Raw genomic sequence first — 19,776 nt, 5'->3', positions numbered from 1 at the left:
TAGGCCACGTCCTCAGTTAAGGATGTTAAAGGAGAGTTTCACCTGGTTGGGCTCTAGTTACTGAGGCTCACTTATTTTAGGGCCTTCAGAGTCCGCCAGAGTGTAGCACTGGCTGGGACTCATCAATTGTCCCCACAAACGTTCGCCTGTTCACTGAAACTCCTGAAAAGAGTAGGAGTTGAGGGCAGATCAGAGAAGAAGGGGAGAAGGAAGAGAACGATGCACCAGAAGAGAACGAGACCAGAAACAATGCCGGCACACACACAAACACGGAGAGCCGAAGACAAATACACGGACAGACAAACGTCGGCCGAAAACACAGCACTGGGTTTTCGGGCCCCCTGTGTTCTCGTCCACTGCTCACCAGACTCGGGATCAGGAGAGAAACTCTCCTTCCTACAGAGCCGGCTGCCTTCCAGCGTGCTCGCTGGCCTCGGCCTTATGCTGGCTGGAACGTTTAATCCGTTCCCCCTTTATAGGAAGCTGTCTCCTGTGCCAGATACCTTCCATCTTCACAGCAGGGCCTCGGATTTACACTGGACGTTCCTGTCCTGCCTGAAACAATGCCGGAACACACACAAACACGGAGAGCCAAAGACAAACACACAGACAGCTGACAACCTAGCGCTGGGTTTTTGGGCCCCCTGAATTTTACTGAGCACCGGTGCTATTATCTATCCTTCCCCTCTGTCCTGGATGTTTTCTCTTCCCCCAGTCAAGGGATCCCGGACGAGCCCCCAAATGTTATGCCCAATGTCCGAATCCCTGAACGGGAAGAGAGAAGGCCTCCAAGACAATGCAACTTGCAAAAAGGGAAGTTTATTGCTGACTCGAGTAAGGGCTCCTTCCGCAACCAACGCAGTGGTGCAGGGTCAGAGAGCCCCAACCCAAGTTTTGAAATAAATTTATAGGGTGAGCATACACCATAGGTAGTTGGTTTAAGCAGATTGGTTACAAGTTTGCAAAGCAATTTCATTGGTCAAAACTTTTGCGTGCATGACTTTCCCGGCCAGTTTCCGCCCCGATCCTAATTTCCTTATTGGCAACACAGCGGTCAGTGTTACGAGAAAGCTGATTGATGTATCCAGGTGGCTTGATAATCTTACCACCCAGACGTAGGAAGGCCTACTCCTAATCTAAGCTGCCTGCCATGGCATTGTCTCACATCCCAAGTAACACTACACCTCCTAAGGACACACTACCCATAGAGCCTGGTCACACATTTTCTGCCCGGATCCTGCTCCATGTTTGGTCATTTTCAAGAGCCTGACCGCCCAGAAGGAGACGATTCACTGACCTGCACCCGCTCCTCCCAGCCCCCGAAGGGCTCAGGAGATCGTCTCCTTGCTCGGCTGGCTGTGGGCAGACTGGGAGGCGTCTCCCTGCCGCGTCACTCACCAGAGGCCAGCAGTGTGGCCAGAGAAAGCAGACGGGGAAAGAAAGACAAACCCACACACAAAATCCCATCCAGAGAGGACTCTCCCACCCACGCAGAAGCGCGAGGACCTCGGACCGTGCTCAGACCCCGTCACGCACCCCATCCTCTCCAGTAATTTCCCAGCAGAGGCAGTCCTCGAGAGCTCGGCAGCTCAGCACGATCCAGGTGAACAGCGTGGCCCCGGGCACACTGCAGACCCCGCCTCTTTCCAGGAGGCTGCACCAGTCACACCGCCGAGAGGAACTCGCTCCTCGCCGGAACTCTTGGTGGGTCACACAGGGCGTTCCGCACGCAGAGTGTGCCTGGGCATCTGCATGCATGTGCCTCCGAGCCTACGTACCGCCACAGCCCCAGAGATGGCTGCGGCTTCTTGTTCTTCCTCTTGGTCGCTTGGGCCCTCCTGCTGGCACAAGGGCCATTGCCAACACTAGTCGGGCCTGGAGGCGGGATGTTCGTGCTGGGACGGACAAGCCGGTCGTGCTCCTGTTCAGACAGCTTGCCGTTTCTCCCTCCTCCGTGTTTGGACTGGTGAATCACGACTGTGCCGGCAGGCAGCGCCGACTGCATCTTCTGGACGTCGAAGGCCGGCTTTGGCCAGTTGTGATCTTGGAGGCGTCTCCACCGCTCTAAGCTGATTCCTTCGACCTCTGTGTCCCCCGGGGACAGCTGCGACCCAGGAGCTCTGCCTCTGGCATCTCCCGCGGGCTCCCCAGGGCCGGTGGGGTCAGGTTCCCTGGGGTGTGTGGGGTCGGCCGTCAGGGGGGCCGCTGCCCCTCCCCCAGTACCCCCTTGCCATGCACCCTCCCAGGAGTAGAAGAGGATGTAGGCGCTCTGGCTCAGGGCAGCACTCTCGTCACAGGAGCTCACCTTGGCATCGTCCATCTTATACCACTGGCCGTTGCCCGCTCGCACGTAAGAAAAGTAGTGTCCTCGCTCACAACTCCACCCGGAGTGCACCAGCACGGCACAGAGCACGTAGCCCAGTGGCCCTGCCTTCCGCTCAGACGTGTAGGGCTGCAGGTTGAGGCACTGGGGATAGCGCACTTCCTGAGCCCTTTTGGCCCCGCTCACCTGTGTGAACCGCTTCAGCACCAGCACCAGGACCTGGGACGTGCTGTGCAAAGTCAACCTCTTGGTGGCAGGCACCTTCCGGAGACAAGCGCCACAGTCATAGGCATTTTCAGCGTCCAGCTTCTCGGGCTTCACCAGCTCTCTCAGAGCTTGCTCCACACTCTGAGCTGCCGTGATATCCAGGCTGACGTCCAGATAAGGGTCGAACGTGTCCGAGACACCGAAGCAGTGGAGACACTGGATCTGAGACCTCCAGGTCCCGCCGAAGATCTGACGGATGAGGGTGGTGTCTTCGCAGGGATGGCCCGACGGCTGGGATGCACTCAAGCAGCCTTGCTGCATGGCATTCAGAGTGAACATCAGAAACTCGTGGGCGTCTTCCTGCTGGTGTCTGTGGAAGCCCGCCAGGAGATCCTTGCAGGGCCGGATCACCTCTCCCGGGTGAAGGAGGGCTCAGGTCACGTGAGCTCGCATGGCACAGAACGTGCAGGAGGTGTGGGCCGGACAGAGGGTGGCGTGCTGCTGGGACACCACCCAGCTGGCCAGGGGCGGCGTGTGGCTCAGACACTGCAGTGCTGCATTCACGTAGCAGGTGTTCCCCAGATTCTGAAGCCCAGCCCCGATTCCCCATGGCCCCCTCCAACTCAGGGCGACTTGGTGGCCAGGTGCCAGCCCTGCCGACCCAGGAGCCAAGTCACCCCGCTGGGGCCGCCCAAGCGCCGGCGACGGCCCCTCAGGGACAGAGGGTCCCCGAAGGGCACCCGCACTAGCGGCGCTGGGCCGACAATCTTGCCCTCCAGGAAAAACGTTGAAGGGAGACAGACACGCACTACATCTGCGCGCAGAATCAGCCCCCGGGTCTCTGCAAGCAAGGCCCACGAGTCTCTCCATCTCCTACCTGCAGCTGCACGACGACGCCTCCTCCCCTCAGAAGGTGCTTCTCCGAGAAAGGGCCTGGGCCCCGCCCCCTCGGGCCTTTGATGGCTTTCCCACAGCCCCACCCCCGCACGCGCAAGCTCCTCATTGGCTGAGGCGACCGAGGGAGTGCTCACTCCCACGCCCGACATCCCACCGCCCACACTTTGCTCGGGGAATTCCCCTGACGAAGTCCCTCATGCACTTCCGATCTGGCCCTGGACCAAAGGGCTCAGGATGCAAATGAGTCGGGGGGGCCTTTGGCCTTCCAGCCTTGCCCGCTAGAGAGTCACTGCAGGGCTTCTCAGCACACACAAGCGGGCTGGGAAGGAATTCTGTGGGCTCACCCTTCAGATCCTAACACACTTGTGGGAACATATGTCTGCCCACCTACCCTCTCCCCTTGAGGGGTCTCCCCACCCCAGACCCCTGGCTAAAGACAACCCCTCCCTGGACAACAATAAACCCTAGCCTCAACTTTGCTCTCAACTGAGGTCCACTCCAATTTCTATGCTTTCTCACGAATCACTCTTCTAGCGTTCAGGGTCCTACCACCAAAAGATGCCTCGAGTGTGGCACATATTCTTTTCTCCCTTCAGGGCCGTTAGTCATGGTCCAAATCGAGCTCCTTCAGAAAGCCATAGTCTCGCTGCAACTTTGGATTCATTTCTTCAGCTCCTTTTCAATCTTAGCTGTCTTTTTTCCTTCTTCTACTTTAAAAAAATTTTTTTTTTATTTTCTGTTCATTTTATTTATTTATTTATTTTTGCTTGTTTCCATTCTCTTTTTCTATTTTAATTACACTAATTGACTTCTAATGTCATCTTTCCAAATGAGGGGCTCAAAATGCACTATAACCTAAGGGATAAACACATTTCCCTCCTGGAGGAGGATAGCTGTTGTTTCCTTCTTGGTGTGTGACTTATTTGTTTGCTCTCCCTTCCTAGACATTATGCTTCCCTTCCAGTACTATGGGCATGTCTCTGAGGAGGTAACATTTAACTGCACTCCGGGCCACAGTTCCCCATCCTTTGTCACCATAGCCAGGCACCTAGGAGGGCCATTAACAACACACACACTTGTCAGTCCTGAACCTGCACACACAGCTCACTGTTGCCTCCTGAGGAGTCACAGTAAAGCCCCCTGTACTGAATTCCCCTCCCTCCCTCTCCAGACAAGCCGGTCCTTTCCCGTGTGGCCCAATGGCTTGGCCTGTCCCTCCTCTTGGGAGCTGTAATCCATCGACTCTCTTTACAATGACAGTTGTCTCCTTATCTGTTTGCCTTATTATGTCTCAAATTTCCTATCAATACACTCTATTTTACAGTGGCCAAGACTCACAGCAGACTGTAGACAATTACGTGTGGACAAATGGAGAACGAAGGAGTATGACTTGCTGCAGTGTCCTCGGTCAGTTTACTATTTTATTGTGTGTTAAGTGTGATTTGTATTTTCCTGCCTGGTTAGGATCCTCTGGGTCAGCCGTGCTTTCATCCACCAGCTGTTTGTCCTCACAAAGTGACTTGCAAGCACAACTCAAATTCAGAATATGTTCAAATTGTTCCCTCTATGGCAGGCATCTTAGAGCAAAACAAATGTGGCACTGATAAGGCGTTCATGTCTTTCTCCAGTTGGCTAAGAATGAGCACAGTAGTAGGGATGTAATGCTAGCCCCTCTGCCGTGTCCAGCTCTTGTGACACCTCCTTTGAGAGAAGCCTGGCAGGCTACAGACCCTGGGGTCCCAAAGAGTTGGACATGTCTCTTTGAGAGACTCTATATTCTTTCAGATTCTTTCCCATTAAAAATCATTGCAAGATATTGAGTATAGCTCCCTGCACTATACAGCAGGTCTTTGTTGTCCACCTAGTTTATATACAGTACTGTGTGCATATTGATCCCAAACTCCTAGTTTACCTCTCCCCACATCCCCCGTGATCCTCTTTGGTAACCATAAGCTTGTTTTCTATGTCTGTGACTCTACTTCTGTCTTGTAAATAAGTCCATTTGTATCTTTTGTCAATATTCCACATATGTGATATCATATGATGTTTGTCTTTTTCTATCTGACTTCGCTTAATATGAAATCACCATGACCATCCATGTTGCTGTGAATGGCATTATTTCATTCACTTTTATGGCTGAGTAGTTTTCCATTGTACATATATTCCACGTCTTCTGGAGCAAGCACTTCTTAGAATATACAACTTGACTTACTTTCAAAGAACAAAAATTGTGAGTAAAAATAAGTTTTTTAGAGATGGAGAATTTCTCTGCAAATGTTCATATATCATTTATTAGTATTTAATAGATTAGGATTTTGAGGCCAAGAACAGTAGGTAAAATTTGTGTGTGTTTTGTTTTCTGTCACTTATGTCAAGTTCTCACAGCAGGGTTAAATTATATTCACAAAATACAGATTTCTTCTGTTCTTCTATTCTTGATCCTCTAAAACTATGTGGTGCTTTTGTAGCCAGTTGTTCTTTGCTTGCATAGCTTTTACATGATTTTCAGAAGTAATTCTCGAAAAAATTTACTTTACAGCCTTCCTTGCTTATTTTTCTTTTGCTTTAGTTGCTTTAAATAATGGTCTTGACAATTCATATTTTTCCAAAAAGTAGTCAATTTCTTGAATATTCTAAAATATTTGAAGTGTGTATAAAGGGGTTTACATTCATTTTTTATGGGTGGGTATGAGATAATATGAACTATACATCAGACCTGCTGTCTGACACAGGACTCCTAAATGTCTTAAAGATTCCTGGGTTATAGAAATGCTTTTGTTTTGTTTTATTTATATGTTTTATGAAGTGTTAATTTATTTTTTTCCTGGTAGGCAATGGTTACTTGCATAACAAACACTTTTCAGGATTATTGCTAAGGTTTGTTAGTACAATTCTATGTGCCCTTAATTTTAAGGTTTGTGATTAGTTTCATCTCTCTCTCTCTCTCTCCCTCTTTCTTTTTTCTTTTTTTTTTTTTTTCTTTTTTCTCTTCAGCTGTAATACATGCATTTTTTGTGCCTTGTTTGAATGTCCCACATATTCAAGGAGGTTTCTTCACTCTGGCTGGTGAGGATTCTCAGTCCCACATGATCATTGGACATTATTCAATGCATTAGAAATTTATAAATTTTCATGCAGTGGAATAACATAGGCTAAGATTATGCATTACGTTCTTTTTTGTGATGTCAAGATGTAATTGAATATTAGTATTTAATCCAATGTGGACCAGTAAAGTGTGTTATAGTACCTCATTCATTCAGTAGACTGATTGGCAGAAAATAGTGTCCCAAGAGATTTCCCCAAGATATTGTCAGCTGAATATAAGCAAAATATAATAAAATATTGTGCACAGTATACTACCATTTATGGTTTTAAATGTGGTTGTGTGCTAAGTCATTCATTCTTGCCTGACACTTTGTGACTCTGTGAACTGTAAGCCAATAGGCTCCTCTGCCCCATAGGGATTTTCTAGGCAAAAATACTAGAGTGGATTGCCATTTCCTTCACCAGAGGATCTTCCAGACCCAGAGATTGAACCCGAGTCTCTTCTGTCTCCTGCATTGGCAGGTGGGATCTTTATCACTAGCACCACCATGTAGAATGAAGAAGAAACATATTCATAGTTGCTTGTGTCTGCATAAATGACATTCTGGGACATCTCTCCTGGTCCAGTGGCTAAGAGTCTGCACTCTCATTGTAGGGGCCTGAGCTCAGCCCCTTGTCAGGAAACTAGGCCCCACATGCCACAGCTAAGAGTTCCCATGGAAAAGGTCCCGAAGGCCGCAACTAAGACCTGGCACAGCCAAATAAATAATTTTAAAAAAATTCAAAACTCTGGAAAGATTCCTGGGAAATGAAACACCATGACTGACCATGAAAGCAGCAGAACTTTGACAAGAAGGGGGGGTAGGAGGAGAAAGGTAATATGAAATATTTTAATTTTTTTAGGTACTTAAACCTTCTACATGTATCATAAATTTCTCATAAATGTCAAAACATTTTAAAAAATGTTAAATCTCTAAAGAGTAAAGCTCATAGTGTTATTTCTACCAACTGAATGAAAGTCAAGTTTGTTTTATCAGAAAGATTACCTGGCTTCTCTAAAACATCTTCTCAGGCTTTTTCCACACTACCCAGACAGTGGTCCATATGGCATTGTCAGGATTCTTGTCATAACTTGAAGTGAATCTTTTATACTACTCTGGGTCCTTGATGTCCGGCAAATGAAGGGGGACATCATCATGTTCCTTGCAGCAGGAGCCCACTTAGGTGGCACCAACCTTTACTTCCCAGTGGAGCAGTACATCTACAGAAGGAAAAGTGAGGGCGTCTACATTAGGAATCCGAAGAGAACCTGGGAGAAAGTTCTGTCGGCAGCTCATTCTATTGTTGTCATTGAAACCCCAGCTCTGTCACCGTTGCGTCCTCCAGGAACCCTCGCCAGCGGGCTGTGCTGCGGTTTGCTGCCGCCCCTCCTGTGGTCGGCCGCTTCACTCCTGGAGCCTCCACTAGCCAGCCCCAGGCAGCGTCCAGGAGCCAAGACCCCTGTGAACTTCTCACCATCGGCCTGTGTGACACAGACTCTCCCCTGCATTCTGGAGACGACCCATTCCCGGCACAAAGGGGGCTCAGTCGGTGGGTCTGATGGCGGGTGCTCACCCGGGCAGTTCTGCCCGTGCGCGGCACCGTTTCCTGTGAACACTCTTGGGAGGTCGTGCCTGATCGCCACGTCTGCACATTCTGAAGAGATTAAAAGGGAAAGGCAGGCGGCAGTGAGCAGGCTCTGACCAAGGAGGACGTCACGGTGAGTGGGTGACGTCAGCACCTGGGTGCAGCGCGGCTCCATCTGAGGTGGGGGCCTAGTCCACAGGCGGGCAGGCGGGCTCGCTGCCCACTCCGCAGTGCCCCCGAGGGCTGGCCTGCAGCCCCCACTGCTCAGGCCGCGGGGCGGGGAGGGACAGCACGGAGTGGGCTTCGGCTGTTCTTGCGCAGGCTCTTTCCTTGGGTGGGGCTGTGCTGGGTCCTTGCAGCTGCACGGGCTTCGCTCTGGTTGCGGTGAGCGGGGCGCACGCTCTGGGTGCGGTGCACGGCCTTCTCCTCGCAGCGGCTTCTCCCGTCATGGGCTGCAGTAGTGGCAGAGCGTGGGCTCAGCAGCTGTGGACGCCAGGCTCTAGAGCACAGGGTCAATGGCTGTGATGCAAGGGCTTAGTTCCTCTGACGCACGTGGGATCCTCCTGGACCAGGACTGAACTCATGTCTCCTGCGTTGGCAGCATTCCTTACCATGAGCCGTCAGGGAAACCCCACAGACTCTTAAAATGGAAGTAGGCTGATAGAGAACAAGAAGTTTATAAATAAATAAATATGTCCACTCATGAGAATGTTCTGTGTTGATTTTTCCCTTTCACATAAGAGGAAAATTTCCTAATCCATAATTCATTATGTTCTTCCCTCAAACAACATTTACCACTGCTAATTTTACTAGCTAAGCTCGATCTAATTTTTAAAATACTTTTCTCCCACTTTCCCCTATGCACTGTACATTCATTATGAACTGAAATAATATTTTATTATTGCTCAGTCACTCAGTCATGTCCAACTCTTCCTGACCCCATGGACTGCAGCACACCAGGCTTCCCTGTCCTTCACCATCTCCCAGAGACTATATTTATATACTTCATATGGATAGGATAATCATTTGACTTCATACTTGAATTATTTCTCTGAATCTGATGTATTAATAGGCTAGGAAGATATAAAACACTTGTCTGACTTCAGCACAATAAAAAAATAATAGAATCAGGTGACCATATCTTAAGACTGATTATAAAACCAGCAGCCATGTTGATGAGGAGCAGTGACACATGGGGGACATTTTATGTGGTGAGAGAGAGGAGCGTTGTCCTCCAGGATTTAAAGGGTTGTTTGAAAACAGAGTAAAACTAGGCTCAGTGGTTGGACCTCATAGGAGTCACTTCTCCAGGACACATAGGACGGGGTCCTGAGCATCTTGAGTATCCCACAAGGTGGTCTGAAGCCGTGGCCAGGGCACCCCTCTGTGTATCAGTGGAGATGGTGGCTGTATTGTGTGTCTGTACAAGTCTGTTTAAGATGATGTGGCATGCAGAAAAGTAAGTTTGACTAAATGGCAGATGACCTCAGCTCTAATAATAAGATCTTTTCTTGAATCAATTTGTTTCTCTTCTCAGCTTCTCCATCCCAAAGGAGTTACTCTTCATGAGACCCATTCTCTTTTAATTCCATTCTTCAAAGCCTCAAATTTTGTAGCATTTCTTCAGTATCCATGTTTATTCCTCAGACAACATAAGCAAGAGTAAAATTTTCTCATTGGGCTTTAAAGATAAACAAATACCTTTAAAATTAGACTTTCTAAAACTTCTAAATTCATTCATGTTCTCACGTTAGTATGTTCAATACTAAGTCTGTAATGAGCATTTTAACCTGATTCAAACAGAACTCTGGAGAGTGGATTGGTGATGGGGCTTCACAGACCACTGGAATTTTGAACTCTTGACAGGTAGATCTCCTTTTACAGAAATGTTAGCAGCCAATAGAACAAGGAGCATATAGTGCCAGGTTACAGGGTTGACAGCAAGGAAAAGACAGTTTATCGATGTCAGAAAAGATCTTACAAGCAGTCGCCTCTCACGGTGAGGCAAACCGGAAGTGCCTGCACACGCAGAGACGCGCGCGCAGAGAGCAGGACGCTTCAGCCACGTCCGTTATCAGCACAGCCGGAAGTGGGTCGTTCCTTGACCTGACTGGTGCTTCCTGTCTCTTTAGCTCCCTCGTGCTTCCGGGCCACTCTGCTGAGTTGGACTCCCCTTTGCTTTTCCTAGATCTCCTTGGGGCCTTCTCACAATGCCCGGCAGCAGGCAGGAAGCAGCAGGCCGTTGGGCAGGGCTGCGCCTGTAACTCGTCTGGCAGCCGTGAGGCTGGGACAGCGTGCTGAGCGTCCACCGTCCCTCTCAGGGGTGAGGCTGTGATGGGACCAGAGGTCGGAATGGGAAGATGGAAGGGCTGCCTTTGTTTTCTTACACTTCCAGGCGAGGAGCTCTTAACCTGAGGGATTTGGAGAGCCCAGGGAGACTGTTGCCACCCTGAAGTGATGCGTAAAATGCGTCGGTGCACAAGCTTTTGTTCAGATAAGATTAAATGCCCTGGATTCACCCCTTCAGAATAATTTATCATTGTTCCTAGTCTGTCCAGATCCTGTGCATTGGAGCAGAACACTGCTGCAGTGATTTCATCACACTTCCATTGCTAACAGTCCCTAGTAAACCCAGCTTTCAGAATCAAGAGAATCTGCTTGCTGACAAGGCCTAAAAACATCCTATGAAGTACCTAGAATCAACAGCATTTGATTGTACACTACTGGAACCTTTTAAGGTCCAGTAGTTTGACTTTCACTTATGAGCTGAGTCAAATTGTTTCCAAATAAGAAAAACCAAACTTTGTAAAGTCTGTTTGTCTGACCAGGGTTACAGGACACAAACTAGTTTAGGACAGAGCCTAGGACGACCTGAGATTCTGTTATTACCAGAAATTAAAGTAGCAAAGAGCATTTGTGACACAAACACCAAAAGCTTTTTATTACTGGATAATTTGGGTTTTGAAGATTCCCTAGATGCCGAGGTCAAGACCCGGCAGGACCAGAAATACCCAAGGGATGAGTGACATTGGCGAGGAAGAAGACAGACACACACAAAAGGTTGGGTAGAAGAGGTAGCTTTTTTTTATTTTTAGGATAGCTCTGTTTTTATAGAATGAACGTTACCTCCACCTTAAATCACCACATATTACATCCGATATAGTTTTTTGCATCTGGCAATATTTTTCTTTCCCATGTTTTTCCCCTATGCATTCATCTAGAATGTTTCCAATTACAGTTTTTGTTTTAATGCCCCATATATAGTCTTCTTGCCTCAATGGCCTAACATTTTCACTCTAAGAAAAACAATGTCCTACAAATCTCAGGCACAGTGTAAATTCTTTGGACAATAAAACAATACATGGGAAGGGTCACAGTAACATGTTTGACATTTCTGAGAATATTACCATGAGAGAAACCTGATATTTTTCTTTACCTGAAAACCACAAAATCTAAATTTACAATGATTAACTATTAAACAGCAAAAACACCTCTAAAGCAGCAAAACACCTCTATTAATAGTGAGATAATGGCAGTGAAGCTGGTTAATATAAATCTTCTATTGAAAGCTAAGTACTCCATTTCCTAACACTACAAAAATACCCATAATATCATGTTGTTTAAAGAAAGGGAAACAATGAACAAATAGCAGCAAGGAAATAGCAATAATGAAAAACCTCTCAACCAAGGAGCAAGAAAATTGATGCAGTATATCTACTTCTAAATCTAAATGCCTCTACTCTTTTTTATTCTAGAACATTATAATCTTTTAAGCAAGCAGCCAAACTATACCTGTGCCCTTTTCTTTGCTGACTTGATGTTTATGGTCGTGTCCTGAGCCAGAGCAATCATGAGCATTTAAAAAAAAGGCTTGGACTTTTCCAGGGAGGCCTTATTACTATATGTTATATTTCCAAAAATTAATAGAAAGTCCAACAACAGTATGAAAGAAGGAAGAAAGGGACATATCGGGCCCCCAGGGCAACCTCGAGGTGAAGCTGCTTGCAGATTCTTTTCTCATCCTGGCGGCTCCTGAGGGGACATATTGGGCCCCCGGGGCAGCCCCATGTGAGAAAGAGCTGCCTTGCAGGTTCCTCTCTCATCCCGTGACCTTGTCACGGTTTCGGCGCACCCTGCGGCTCCCGACCCCTAGAGAAGTGAATGGTAACTCACTGCAGCATTCTTGCCTGGAGAATTCCATGGGCAGAGGAGCCTGGCGGGATTGCAGTCCAAGGGTCACAAAGAGTCAGACATGACTGAGTGATTTTAACTTTCTTTTTGCAGTTTGGATCTATAGAGAGGTAAACTCTTTTCTGTGGTTATTTGTAAATGCTTCCTACAGATTCATTTAAATGGCTTTGTGTCTGAAATTGCTCCCAAGACATTGATCTGGTCTTCATACACTTATGTACGAAATTACTTTGTTTTCTGTGCAATGGTGATAAAACAGTTAAAAAGCAAGCAAACAAGCCAAAGCCGGTGAACTGTTTTTTAAGCAGGCTGAAAGTGCCACCTACTGTCCGCTCTGTAGAAATGCCCAAAGAATGTAGTCTGAGCCTTATGGACTGATAGCCACAGGAAGTAGGATTTTAAGGTAAGTTTGACTCACATCTAACTACACTTTCTACTTATATGCTATTTATAACGAGATATATCATTATATTTATGCTCTCTCCTGAGCATTCTCAATATTTGCTTACAGAAAGTAAGATATTGAAAATCATTGAACTATGGCACTGGTAAGAAACAGTATCAGGTTTCCACAAGTCCAGATTTTCCAACACCAAAATGCCTTTAGAATTCTGGAGCAAAAATGCTCTTTGCCACTTTAACTCCTAGTGAGGACTGAGGCCCAGAGCTCCCTGAGTAGCAGCTCCTGCTGGGGACGCCACTGTATTTATTTTGCATGTGTTTAAGAGATGACAGAAAAAGGGAAAGCTCTAAAATGGCAAAAGCTTTAAGGTACACCAAAACGGTGGTTTTCAATGTTGGTTTGAGTGTTTTGTTTTTAATGAAATAATCCATTATAGGACAGGCCAAAATAAGTTTGTGAATGAAGTGTACTTATTCTTCCCCTCAGAGATATTGGTAGCCAAATTCTTTAAGACATGTCTTTACTATGGGTCTGGCATAAATTCTGACTTGCCTTGGACAGGTAACTGATTTCCAGGCTGACTTAAACCCAGCAAGTGTTCAAGGGATGATCTAGTGACTGGAGGAGACAGCAGTGTGCACCCCACATTTCATTGATTGGGCTGCTCGTGTGCTCATTCTGTCTTTAACCCTTCAGCAAATATTCAGTCTCTTCAACATAGCTTATCATTTGTTTGACTCTGTAATATATTGGTTCGGTTTTTATGATAAGCTAGTTCTGTACAATCATATGTAAAGTGTTTATTTAATACAAACAGTATACACTCTTGTTCAAGTTCATCCTGAATTAAAAATACACCCAAAAAAACTGGATAATTTAGAGTAAAAGTAAAATTTCTCTTTCATCCCTATGAAGGTACCTGTGGTGCATTTGTATATATTCCTCCAGCTTTCTAAAAAACATTTTCATATATAAATGTATATATATATATATATATACTTGCACAGATAATATAGTATCATTCTTTAGTTCAATTAGACAAATAATGTGTGTTGTTTTACAACTTGCTTTTGTCGTGTAACAGTATGACTTTGAGGTGTCACCACTTCCTGTTTGGGGAATATAAAAGTCTTTGTTTTGAACAATATGATTCTGCTCTAAGCAAACCAGGTTCATCTAGCATCCACATTCAGGGAAATGCAGAAATGTCTTTGGTTGCCCTGCACATCTCAGCATCTGCAAGGGAGGAATCTGAGAGCAAGGGAAGCCTCAGGAATAAACCCCAGGCACCCCATTAACCCAGCTCTCAAGGAGGAGGGCGGAGCAACGACAGCTCACTGGCTGGAAGGAGGTCTTGTGATGCCTGCATCTCCAGCCTGGCCAGTAGCAGCCCAGAGAATCAGGAAGGGAAGGAGAGAGAGCCGGTAGGATAGCAGTGGAGGGCAGTGGAGGGCCTGCTGGCGACAAAGGACAAAGGCTGCAGCAGAGGCTGGGGAGGATGAGAGGGCCCGGGGAGGAGCCGAGGGGAGACCCCTGGAGGAGGCTTCCTCCTGCTCGGCCTCCCCAGGAGGGGCCGAGGGGCCGGGTGAGGGGCCGCATCCGCTGCCCTCACTGAGCCCGCAGTGCAGGTGGGTCTCGGGAGCACACTCCTTTCACCTGAGTGATTCAGCTGTGTCTCCCCTGTGATTTCAGGACGCGTCTTCTCTGCCTGCCTTCCCCTCACGTTCACTCTGGCCTCAGTCCTCATTGTTTTCTGGCAAAGAAAATATGGTCAGTAGGAAGAGCTGACCATACCAAAGGGAGAGGCCTGCCTCTGAGGAGTAATATATTCTCATATTGTTGTGCTAGTTTATTTATATTTATTAATTCAATTTATTTTAATATAATGCTATATAAACATATGTATATATAATGCAAGTAAATATTAAATGTGATGTACTATTATTTTATTATAATAATATCTATAATCCAATAATATATGCTAATATTCATAATATATAGGCTGATTTGGTTAACGACACCCCTGGTGAGAAGACTAATGAAGACTAAAGAAATCAGAAAAAATCAGCAATCTGAAGATCTTTGGGAACTCCGTGCTCACGATGTAAATGGTGACACGTGCCTGAAGGTTCCTCGCCAGGGGTCCTCACAGGCTTTTCCAGGCCCCTGTTACGGGTCAGCAGGGAACTGGGGAGCGAGTGTCTGGGTAAAGCCCCCAGGCTGAGGGAGGCCGGGCCTCCCGCCAGTCTCCTTCCTTCCGTCACCGCGCGTCACCTCCTCACTTACACTAGTGCAAGCGAGTGTTATCACTTCTCCTACAGAATGAAGGCGTGTGTTGCAGGAGAGCTGGAGCAAACTCACTGGTCACATAAATCTTAAAACTACAGCAAGACGGAGATGGAGGGAGGGAGACACATAAACAGATATCATGAGCCCTGGCTTTAGTCTATAGTGAAAAATTTATGAAAACAGAAAATGATATTAAAACTGGCTAGTCTATAGCTTGTGTTTTTATCAGTGCCTGTATTAAACAACTGATCAGTCATCTAAATATTATAGATTCTAAATCATAAACTAGGATTTTAAAACACTGTGGTTTTTTCTGTTACCAAAATGTACTTTTGAAGCCAATGTCCAAATCATCCAGTGTCTTCTTTTCCTGAGTGTTTGGTCACATGTTGTTGTCTTTCTAACTTTTGTTTTTATTTGAGGTATAGCCCCTTAGCAAACAGTGCTGTGATACTTTCAAGTGAACACCAAAGGGAACAATTCAGCCGTTCACATGCATGTGTCCTTTCTCCCCCAAACTCCCCTCCCATCAAGGCTGCTACATAGCATGGGGATCCATGTGCCAAACAGTGAGTCCTTGTTGATTCTTAACCAAACCGCACCTCTGTTGCATCATCAGAGACCCTGTCAGAATGTTTCCCACAGGTTAGAGAGGAATTCCCTGGGAAATACTCAGCCCACCCCCTGTTGCCAGATGAAGGCTGTTTATATACGGGTGCTAGTTTTGAGAGAGCTTGGTGAGCTGGAGAAGCTCCTACAGAGATGGAAAGAGCTTGTCACCATCAACATTCCCCAGTAGGTTCAGCCTCCCCGAATGCGCCCTGAGTCCTGACCACTGAGCAGGCCAAGCCCCCGTTCGCCCTCCGCCCCCAGCGCTTCCTCTCCCAGGGCCGCGGGAGACAGAGGGACTGACCGCTCGTCCCCTCCTTCCCCTCCACTCCCAGGCGTGGACGAGCCCAGCTCCCTGCTCTGGTTGAAGGAGGAAGAATGCCCAACAGCCGCCCCAGAAGAAGTGCAGAGGGGCCCCTCCATTCCCAAGACCGTGGGCTCATCGTGCAGGGCTGAGGGGACACGGGGGCGGGAGGAGCCTCAGCGCCAGACACTGTGGGAGCTTGTATGCTGAACAGACTCAGGGACTGCCTGCTGGCTGTGGGGTCTGGGGAACGGGAGACATTTGGATGGATTGGGGCTAGATGGGAGGGCTTCTCATGTCTAAAGCATAGGCTGTGTCTCTCTGGGCTGAAAATATTAACCTCTGAGCACTAGATCCCACCAAAACAGAGTATTGGTTAGAGGTGTCCTGAAACATGAGTTTCTTAGGGAGATGAGAGGAGATACTAGGAGGATGTGAAATGCCTCGTAGAGCCTGAACCATACACCCAGGCTTCTGACCCCACTTTTGGGAGGTAGCAGTTTCTTATGCATGTCTGTGGTAGCTCAGATGGTAAAGAATATGCCTGTAATGTAGGAGACCTGGGTATGATTTCTGAGTCGAGAGGATCCCCTGGAGAAGGAAATGACAACCCACTCCAGTATCCTTGCCTGGAGAATCCCATGGACAGAGGAGCCTGGTGGGGTCCATGGGGTCACAAAGCTTCAAACATGACTCAGAGCCTGACCCCTCTCAGGTGAGGCAGCTGGTGTCCTTGGGCCTGATCAGGGAGGAGCAAGGCTGTCTGTTGCTTCTGACAGCCCTGTCCGAGAGAAGAGCGCAGACAGGTGCCCCAGGGAGTCAAGACACAGGCTGCTTCCTCAACGAAACTGTGAGGGGTGGAGTGGGCACCCCGCGGAGCCTCTCCCCACTGCCTCCGTGTGCCTGCAGTTCCGAGCTTCGGCCTGAATGCACCATAGACAAGGACCCTTCATAGTCTACCTACTATGAGGCAGCAGCTAAAGCTTATGTTGCCTATAAGCTTATGCATAAAGTTCCATCTCTGGGAACCCTGAATCCCAGGTAATGGGCACCAAGCTAAAATGACTTTGTTCAGTTCACAGGAAACCTCCTGAGCAGACTCTCCTGTGAGTCACAGCAGGGAGGCAGAAATGAACCCATCCCCTCTGGAGGCTGATTGGAATGAGGAAATATTTGACTTTCCTCCCCCTCCCCCACACCTTTTAGTATAAAAATGAAAGAAGCCTGAATTCTAACTCAGGTAAGATGGGTCCTTGCGGCAAAGTGCCAGGTTTCGGAATAAAGCTGCTGTTCCTGCCCCAACAGCTCATCTCTCAATTAATTGGCCTGTCGTGAGGTGAGCAGTACAAGCTTGGACTCAGTTACGGAAGAGCTGGCACTCTTGCTCTCTCGGGAAGATGTCCACTTTCATTCATTTAGTCATTCATTGTCTATTTGAGTCCTGCTCAGAGCCAGGCCCTAGCTAACATATCACTCATCCTTGGAGACCCAGCTCAGACCTCAGCTGGTCCACTGTGCCTTTCTCTATCCCCTGCTCTGCCCGCATCATTTTCTGCCTCACCCAGGGCCCCTCAAGTCTTTAACCACACTTTAATGAACTCTCTAGCTTTTGAGCCTTGTGAGGACCTCAGAGACGCAGAATGGGGCTCAGAAAATGTGATGATGACAAATGATCAAATCTATGAGCTGGTTAAACACAAACCAGGCTTAGGTCACATTCACAAAAGGTGTCATCTTCTTCTCCCTCTTTCCAGGGCCAGAGTTTCAGGGGGACATTTAGTCAGAGCCCAAGGATCTTCTCTGACACTAACTTCATCTAAAATATTACCTGTCTGGATGGATTTTATTTTCAGTTTTATTTCTTTTTACACTTGATGCCACTTCATGACTATTCCACTGAATATTGAGTAACTGAATGATCACTTCTGCTGTGTCTGTGCCGAGAAGGCCCAATACGGGTTATGATATTGAGGAGGAGAAGGCCAGTGGAGTTGGGGGGTGGGAAACCAACAGAAGCAGGCAGGACCCACCCCCGTTCCCACCGCCCCACCACACCCCCTTTGTCCGTAACCAATCTGACTGTGATTGCCAGGGGTCAGTTTGTCTCCTCGCTAGATGGTCCATCCTTTAGAGACAGCTGGAGAGGGCACAAGACAAGCCTAAGCTCTGAGGCCCCTGTGTGACCCAGGAGCAGGCGCCGGTGCCTTCAGAGGGTCACTTTCTGACCCACAGTGATGCTCTCCCAGAGTCGAGGGTGAGTTGGTGGCCAGCCCTGCTCACCATGAGACACTGCAGCTCTTGCTCTGCCCTGAAACCCCTCCCTGCAGCCTGGCTGTATTTGGGGGGACGCCTGGACAAAGCAAGGCATGAGCGAATAAGAGAAAGTAGGTGCTTCAGGAGCAGAAGAGATACAGAGAAACTTGGTCTCACTGTGGCCATGTCCAAGTGGTCCCAGCCTAATGTCTGACCATTTCTGATCCCAGCAGTTAAGCAGGGCTGGTCTGGCCAGCATGCCACTGAGCCTTGGGAGCTCAGCATGGGAGGGTCTTCTGCCCGCCTCTCCTGTCCTTCTCCTGGGTCTCTCTCTCCTTCGCCACCAGTGCCCCCAGGCATGGAGTTCTCTCCTTAGGCCACCGTGGGGAGGCCTGTGTGGAGTCCTGGTCGGGGGGTGGTACGGAGGCCCCAAGACGGGGTGTCATGGCTGGGCTGGTGCGCTCTGCTCGCTGGTGGCTCAGGGCCGGTGCGGCAAAGAGGGTCCCTGCACAAGGACAGTTCTTAGTGACGTGGGCTGAGCACGCACCACTGCCATAATGGTAATTTTATATTCTGTGAGTTTGTCACAATTAAAAAGAAAATAACTTGGTTGTGTGTGTGTGTGTGTGTGTGTGTGTGTGTGTGTGTGTGTCCATGTGTATTACAATGGCCTAGAAAGGAAAATTCTCAAGCTAAACAGAGGAATGAATCATGTGCTAAACCATAGATGAGTCTCAAAGACATAGCACCACGTGTAAGAAACCAGCATATATGCCGCTGTTTTACAAAACCATGCACCTTAAATATGCAGAACAGGCAAATCATTAGGGACAAAAAGGACACAGATTGTCAGAAGTTGGGGGAAGGTGGGAGGGGAAGTGACTGTTGAATAGATAGTGGCTTTTATTGTGAGGAGGTGAAATGCTCTGATTTAAGTAGTGGTGATAGTTGCACAACTTTGTAAACAGATGATAGATCATTCAGTTGTACATTTTACAGAATAAATGTTATTTGAATTAGATTTCAACTTTAATATTGTGATAGATAAAGGATTGTTGTTGTTGTTGTTGTTTAAGATTTAACACAAGCAGCACATATTGTCCTGACTTTTATTTGGTTCTCACTCTTCTAACATCTGTAGGCAAACAAAAATAACCTAAAGAGAACGAGCACTGTTTATTGCACTCTTGCTCCATCATGTGAAGGACTCAGTTACCACCCCTTTTGTTCGGCAGAGACTCGGGCATTGTGGTTGCTGTTGTTCAGTCACTAAGTTGGGTCCAACTCCTTGCGATCCCATGGACTGCAGGACACCAGGCCTTTCTATCCTTTGCTATCTCCCAGGTCAGGCACAGGCATGGGATGGTTTTCTGGTAGAAAAAAGGAAGCATATTGTGATCAGAGATTGTGATGCAGGAAAGTTGGAGGAGGACTGGATAGAAGATGGGCCTCCTCCATGTGTGTTTGAGGGACATACTTGGTTTCCCCCTTTTGCTTCTAAATAGGAAGGATGATTAAAAATAAGGAAGCTGTCAGTCAGTGATTAAAGTCTGACTATTGAGGTTTAATACTATAGGGGTTGTGACCGGTCTTCCTGGGTTGGTTGCTACAGATTATGGGTTAAGGCTT

At 47.6% G+C, this 19,776-nt stretch overlaps 1 long non-coding RNA gene and 2 pseudogenes across 1 annotated transcript in view; 2 read left to right on the top strand and 1 right to left on the bottom strand.

Moving 5' to 3' along the window:
- LOC136170984 (uncharacterized) overlaps positions 1 to 19,776 on the top strand; it is a 473,556-nt gene that overhangs the window by 18,230 nt on the left and 435,550 nt on the right. The gene's annotated exons all lie outside the window — the stretch shown is intronic.
- On the bottom strand, positions 1,664 to 3,576 carry LOC136171063 (ubiquitin carboxyl-terminal hydrolase 17-like protein 6; annotated as a pseudogene).
- LOC136171062 (small ribosomal subunit protein uS2-like) lies at positions 4,402 to 8,270 on the top strand (annotated as a pseudogene).

This window comes from Muntiacus reevesi, chromosome 6, assembly GCF_963930625.1.
Source record: "Muntiacus reevesi chromosome 6, mMunRee1.1, whole genome shotgun sequence".
Taxonomy (NCBI): Eukaryota; Metazoa; Chordata; class Mammalia; order Artiodactyla; family Cervidae; genus Muntiacus; species Muntiacus reevesi.
This window is presented reverse-complemented; position numbering and strand designations above follow the sequence as displayed.